This window comes from Triticum aestivum, chromosome 4B, assembly GCF_018294505.1.
Source record: "Triticum aestivum cultivar Chinese Spring chromosome 4B, IWGSC CS RefSeq v2.1, whole genome shotgun sequence".
In the NCBI taxonomy this organism is placed as follows: Eukaryota; Viridiplantae; Streptophyta; class Magnoliopsida; order Poales; family Poaceae; genus Triticum; species Triticum aestivum.
Window position 1 is genome coordinate 557,773,165 of NC_057804.1, and position 6,317 is coordinate 557,779,481.

Below are 6,317 nucleotides of genomic sequence, written 5' to 3' on the forward strand. Positions count from 1 at the left end.
CCTTGACGCAAGGGTGCCGGTCCAACCAATATGGCCAAATAGTGGAGACCAAACCGCACGATGCATTAGTAGGAAAGCAAGTTTAGCACATGTAACATGACAGAAGCCCAACTCCCAAGTGTGTGTATTAAGGATGGAAATGCAGAGACTATATCAGGTTGGAAATGTATCAAGGAGTTAATAAAAAAAGCTCAATGATCAAACCTTTGATATAGCTCTTTTTTTATTAACATCTGATATTGCTCAATATATCTCTGGAAATATATATGATATTACTCAAAGAGTACCTGATGGTAGATACTCACAACAGTAAAAAAATGGCCCTATCTACATGCCATTGGCGCATTTGTTATACAATGTGACATGAAACACCTGAGCAAGGTCTGGTATGATAGAAACCAAAAAGCAGGCCATAGTATTAGTCCCAGATAACTTATTTACAATGTTTTTCATATTGCACAACAAACTACTCTCTCCGTAAAGAAATATAAGAACGTTTAGATCACCAAAGTAGTACATGGTTGGCTATTGGATATATAACTTTATCCACACGCCTTCATCCAATTTGCTTGATATATAACTTTCTCCACACTCCTTCTTTTGATTTGCATGCATGTTGTGATGCACGGATCTGCTAAAGGACATGTCGTGTTAGGCAAACTATTCAAATAGCGCGTCTCATGGACAGGGAGAAAATAATTTGGTCTATATGAAGGAGAATCACTCTGGATAATACACAGTGATTTGGATACAGTATAGCCTTTTAACATAAAAGAATATATAAGATAAAATTAGAATTATTTTATCTTAGCATTTTGCATGGCCTACAATGGGCGACAGATAAGAATCACAAACCTATGGTGACACAAGAAGCCTCTGAAGCAAAGAAGGCGGCTCAACGGTGACTTGGAAAGTGAGAGAGGCGGAGCGCTGGCCTACATCTCCCCAGGCTCTGCCTGGTGCCCATCAATAAGGTAAGAGTCCATGAAACCACACATAATTATTTTCGCATGCGAAGTGACAACACAAATAACCATGGGATCTTATTTTCTACAAAAGGATCAACAATTAGAATGCCAGATTTGGCAACAACATAATACATACTTCCATATCGGAGACATAAATTTCTTAATTCTTAAACAATGCGGTTCTAAAATGTTTTATCTATCAACAACATAGTATTAGTGGTTGTGCTTTCAGCAATATAAACAATTAGAGACATGCAACAATGGTACATACACATGATACAGTAAAAGAGCCTAGAAAAGAAATCAATTCGAGTCACAGAACGAAGGTAGAGAAACCTCACCGACTGAGGTAGGTATACATATGCTCAACTCAACCGGACAGAGACGCAACATAAGTTATTTTTTGTGAAAAACACAACAGAAGCTGAATAAAGTAACAGAAGGAACCAGTAGATAACTTTATTGGTACCCAGCATATATGGTTCAATTTTCTTTCAACTAAAATATATATGCAAAGGTGAGTCTAGTTACCTTGCACTAATTTGACAGAAATGAGTTTTGCTTCCCACGAAAACACATACATGAACATAATTAGTGCAAGTCCAGTGCATGATTAATTTTATTTCAAGTACACCATAGAAATAAAGTACTATCTCAAGGTTCTTGGTTTGTATGATTGTCATCATGTGTTCAATTAACATATCTTGGGTCTAATAGTAACCATGTCTCTACTAAATCTAGCCACAATGCCCTGGACATATATAAAGATGCACACAAGACAAAAGATAGTACTCGGCGTACATAAGGACCTTGATCGCCGTTGTGCCTTCCTGTTGCCTTTGACTTGATCAAAGGCCAGCAAAGAAGCAACAAAGACAATGGCAGTGGCGGAGGCGGTGGTATCCAGTCATCGGCAGACGGGGAGGCCTCCACCGGCGCCGTGGCCGGTGGTGTTTCCCTTTTGGGCTATCTCGATGCCACGGTCCTCACTGGTCACTATAGAGTAGTGGCATGAGCGGCGGCCTACACAACCCTTCCAGCAATGGCGGCGGGAGACACAACGTCAACCAACAAACCAAAACGTTGGGAGAGGCGGTCACAGAGAGAGACGGCATGGTGGCGATCTGCAAGCATATGATTTCTCATTAGTAAATATCATATTGCATTATGAGAGAAAAATGAAGAATCAAATAAGAACCAAAGCTGACCTTTTCATAGTTAATATGGATTCCAATGTAGAACAGCCCACACAACCCTCCTGACGATGGCAAGGGGCAAGCCAGTGGGAGACACGGCAGGGACCAGCATGCCAAGTCAACGAGAGGAGGAGCAGATAGAAAGAGACGACAGACAGCGACCTGTACTAGTTGATAAACACTGCAAATGTGTGTGCACCTGATTAAATGAGATCCATAAGCATAGTTCAGAATAACAAAAATTTCGAAGGCAAAAGCCATGTCCCAAGGTAATAATCAGAGGCATCTATGTTCATGTCCAAAACTAAAAGCAATGCAAGCTCCATAGCGCAATTTAGTTAGATATTTGCGCTGCATGATAATTAGACAGCACTGTTACAATGCCAAAGGGAGCTTGAATTTTAATGGTACTATTATACCGCATAGATAACATATCTTTAGTCTGCCATGATTATCACAGAACACCATAAAAGATGAGTTTACATGAGAAACTAACCCATCAGCACATGGGATCTTACCTAAGATGTCTTGTACAATGATAACAAGGCCAATCTCAAAACTGTTGTGATACAAAAAAACAGAAATGACTGAAGTATAAGCTTTATAATTGCACCGTAATAGAGAATTTTGTTGGCAGATGAGAACAATGAAATAAGTTAACAAAAAGAAAATGCATCATGGGTAATTAAAATGTCTGTCGGTGTCAAAACCGGCGGATCTCGGGTAGGGGTTCCCAAGCAGTGCGTCTTAGGATCAATGGTAACAGGAGGTAAGGGACACGATGTTTTACCCAGGTTCGGGCCCTCTTGATGGAGGTAAAACCCTACGTCCTGCTTGATTGATATTGATGATGTGGGTATTACAAGAGTTGATCTACCACGAGATCAGAGAGGATAATCCCTAGAAGCTAGCCTATGGTATGATTGATGTTGTCTATATCTATCGACTAGCCTGGCCCCGGTTTATATAATGCACCAGAGGCCTAGGATAACAAGAGTCCTAACCGAATACGCCGGTGAGGGAGGAGTACTTGTCTTGATCGCCAAGTCTTGTTGATTCTTCTTTGTATGCGGCAGCTGTCCGGACTGGCCCATGAGTATACGGCCATGGGGGTCCTCGGCCCAATCCAACTGATCGGGAGACGACGCGTTGAGTACCCCCTAGTCCAGGACACCGTCAGTAGCCCCCTGAACCGGTCTTCAAGTTAGGGACGCTCCTCGATTCTTCCGAACTGTTCTTCATCTTCGGTTGCCGGTCTTGAAAACTGGTTCAACAAATCTTCTCCGATATTGAGGATCGCCGAAATGCATTCGACGAGTTTATACGTCGGGTATCCGAGGAGCCCCTTTAAGTTTCCGGCCTTTATCAATGCCTTGTTATTTTTATGCCACACCTCGGGTTTGAAGTTGTTCCCGGGCGGCAACGTCCTCTTGCGTCCGAGCTCCAACACTGGACTGCATTCGAGGTATCTTTTGCAGCCGAGCACCAATGTCGGACTGCTGCCCAGCTCTATCGCCGGACTATGTATCCGAGCTCCAACGCCGGACTGTATCCGAGCTCCAACGCCGGACAATGTATCCGAGCTCCAACGCCGAACTTTATCCGAGGTGTCGTAAATCACCTTGGTTCAAAGAAGTTCGAAGGAGTTTAGCCGAGCTTAATGCCGGAAATGCCCTCTATGGAGCCAGTCACTAGCGCCCGAGCTTTATGCCGGACTGCTTCCGAGGTGGTGCACCACCCCGAATGTGGGCCGATTTTTGTCAATGTTTTTGATTGGTGCAATTTATTCTCTGCCGAGATACATAGCTAGTAGCCCTCAAGGTGGGTATCGGTCTAAAACCCGAGATGCACATGAAGGATGACATAAGACCGCTGATCCCCGTAGCCGCTGAGACTCAGGTTGATTTGCAAAATCGGTCTGAGGATCAAGTCCTAGCTCGGCAGAATACTTCGGGACACAAAAAGTGGCGTGCTCAGTCCTCGAGACTCAGGTTGGGTGCGGCCGACCAACCTGAGGATCAAAATCTCCTCAGAAACTGTATTGCACTTAAAATTTTCTGCATAGAACAGGCAATGCAGTAGCCCCCGAGACACTGGTCGGGTGGCAACACCAGATCAGGGATCGATGTGCCCATTTAATATTTGTAAATAATAAGTCCGAAGCCCAGTAGCCCCCGAGCCTTAATGCGGGCACGGGAGGCCGAATTAAGAATCGATATCCATAGTAAAATCACAAATTATGTGTAATGACTCTATGTATCCAAGTACTTTATGTCATTAATGCTCGGATCCGCATTGTACAAAACTTTGTTGACCGACCATCGACTTCCACCTCCTCGGCCAATAGCCGAGGAGTGTTTGTCCTACTTTATAAAGTCTTTATGAGGGTAAAGATTTACAACAAACAAGACAATCTGGCCATACGGTTTTATAAACAAAGGTACGCGGAGAGATATGTTATATTACTGTTTAACAGAAGAAATGTCTTCCAAAGAAAATAGTCCCGCTATCGGTTCCTTTTTTTGGGTTGTCATGCTAAGCATGATCATGAAACCTCAGCTCCAATGTAAGAGCAAAATATCGAGGATTTAGTTTGGGAGGCCAGTTAATAGCCCCCGATAGTGTTCGGCGATAGTCGAGGTCAAGCCGTAAACACTTCGGCCATTGTTATGAATGGCCCGTCGTTTAGCGCCGTCATCGGATCGCCGACCAGTTTACGCTTATTGTGACAGTCAGTTTTCGGCTTTCTCCACTGAGGTGCTTAACCATGTGAGCTGGAAGCACAATCGCAGTGGTTCTCCCTTTGCACACCTAGCCGAACAAAGCGGAACATAGGAGGCAAGCGCAGGAGCCGGGCAACCCAACTATTGACCGAAGACACAATTCGAAACTGATGCATATATAGCAATATCCGAGAATGTTTTTGCCGAATATCTAAAGGTGTCCGACGTTGCACTGCGAAACTTGTGCTGAAAACACACAAATAATTTAGAAGTGCCATCGGCTCGAAAAGCCAAAAAAACTTATTCAAAAGGTTAATGTCCGAACTAGATCAAGTGTTCGGTGCCAATCCAAAAATTGAACTTTAGGAAAAAAAAGTGCTTCTGCCGTGCTTTAACATGACACATCCTATCTCAAAACTTCAAGCGGGTCAGCCTACGGCTTCAACCTCCTATCCCGAAGGCGGAGTACTTCTTACTAGGCCAGTTTAGCAAACTAAACTCTAGCGGCTTTGAGAGAGAAATTAGGCTCCCCGCTAGTGACCGCACACTTGTGTCGAAAAAAGGAGTGATAAATAATAATAAAAAGTTTGCAACAACTAAGAAGAAAAACACTTATCATAAAACGGCTCATATAAATTTAAGAGCCCCCAAGTGACTTGGGTAAAAGAATGATTGCATGTACCAAAGTACTTATATCATATCTATGTTCAACCGAACTTTAAACGCGTCTTAACCGACCGTTGGCTTCTCCCTCTTCGGTCAAGGACCAAAAAGTGTTATGTACTCCATCTGACGAGAATATCGACGGTGTTTTCAATAACCAGGCAATCAGGCCATAAGGCTATAACAGACAAAGCGCGCTCAGGGAACTTATGCTATATTACTGCGATGAGTAAGAAGCATCTTCGAAGAAAATAGTACCCCCATCAATACCTTTCTTCGGTGCTCATTGTTATTATGAGACTTGTGCAATATATTTTTTGTACTCATGAGTTCCGTTGTGTGCCGACCATGATTGAAAACAATAAGAGCGCTAGCTTTCGGCTTCACCCAGTCTGAGGTCCGGCTCGGTTGACCCAATCGTGACAATCGCAGAAGTGCTCCCTTTACTCCCTAGCCAAAAAATCGGAAACATAGGGGCAAGCACAGGAGCCATGCAACCCAGCTTGCAAATCGCTTAAGTCAATATGGTGCATATTGTGGCGTAATACATGAACAAGGAACGAAGCCGTACAAGTATAATCATATGCAAGAGGAAAAAGCTTCATGAAGAAAGCCCCCAAGTAAACGGGGTATTTGAATTTGCGCGTCACAAACAAAGTTTGGACAAGGAAACTTTTACAAGCAACTTTTTTTCAAAAAAGTATAATGCTTGACTGAGCCGGACACAAGTTAAAAATTTAAAACTTTGAGCATGAAGACAACTTAGC

The 6,317-nt window shown here is 43.2% G+C and overlaps 1 long non-coding RNA gene across 4 annotated transcripts; it reads right to left on the reverse strand.

Moving 5' to 3' along the window:
- Window positions 1-239: 239 nt before the first annotated feature.
- On the reverse strand, window positions 240-3,424 carry LOC123093238 (uncharacterized). 4 transcript variants are annotated; one of them, XR_006445208.1, is made up of 4 exons: window positions 2,177-3,412; window positions 1,778-2,092; window positions 856-1,050; window positions 240-631 (listed from the first exon to the last, which is right to left on the reverse strand). It is a non-coding gene; the product is annotated as an uncharacterized lncRNA (long non-coding RNA). The 4 variants fall into 4 exon arrangements; XR_006445209.1 differs by having other exon boundaries at window positions 1,770-2,092; XR_006445210.1 differs by having other exon boundaries at window positions 240-634; window positions 856-2,092; window positions 2,177-3,424.
- Between the last annotated feature and the right edge of the window lie 2,893 nt (window positions 3,425-6,317).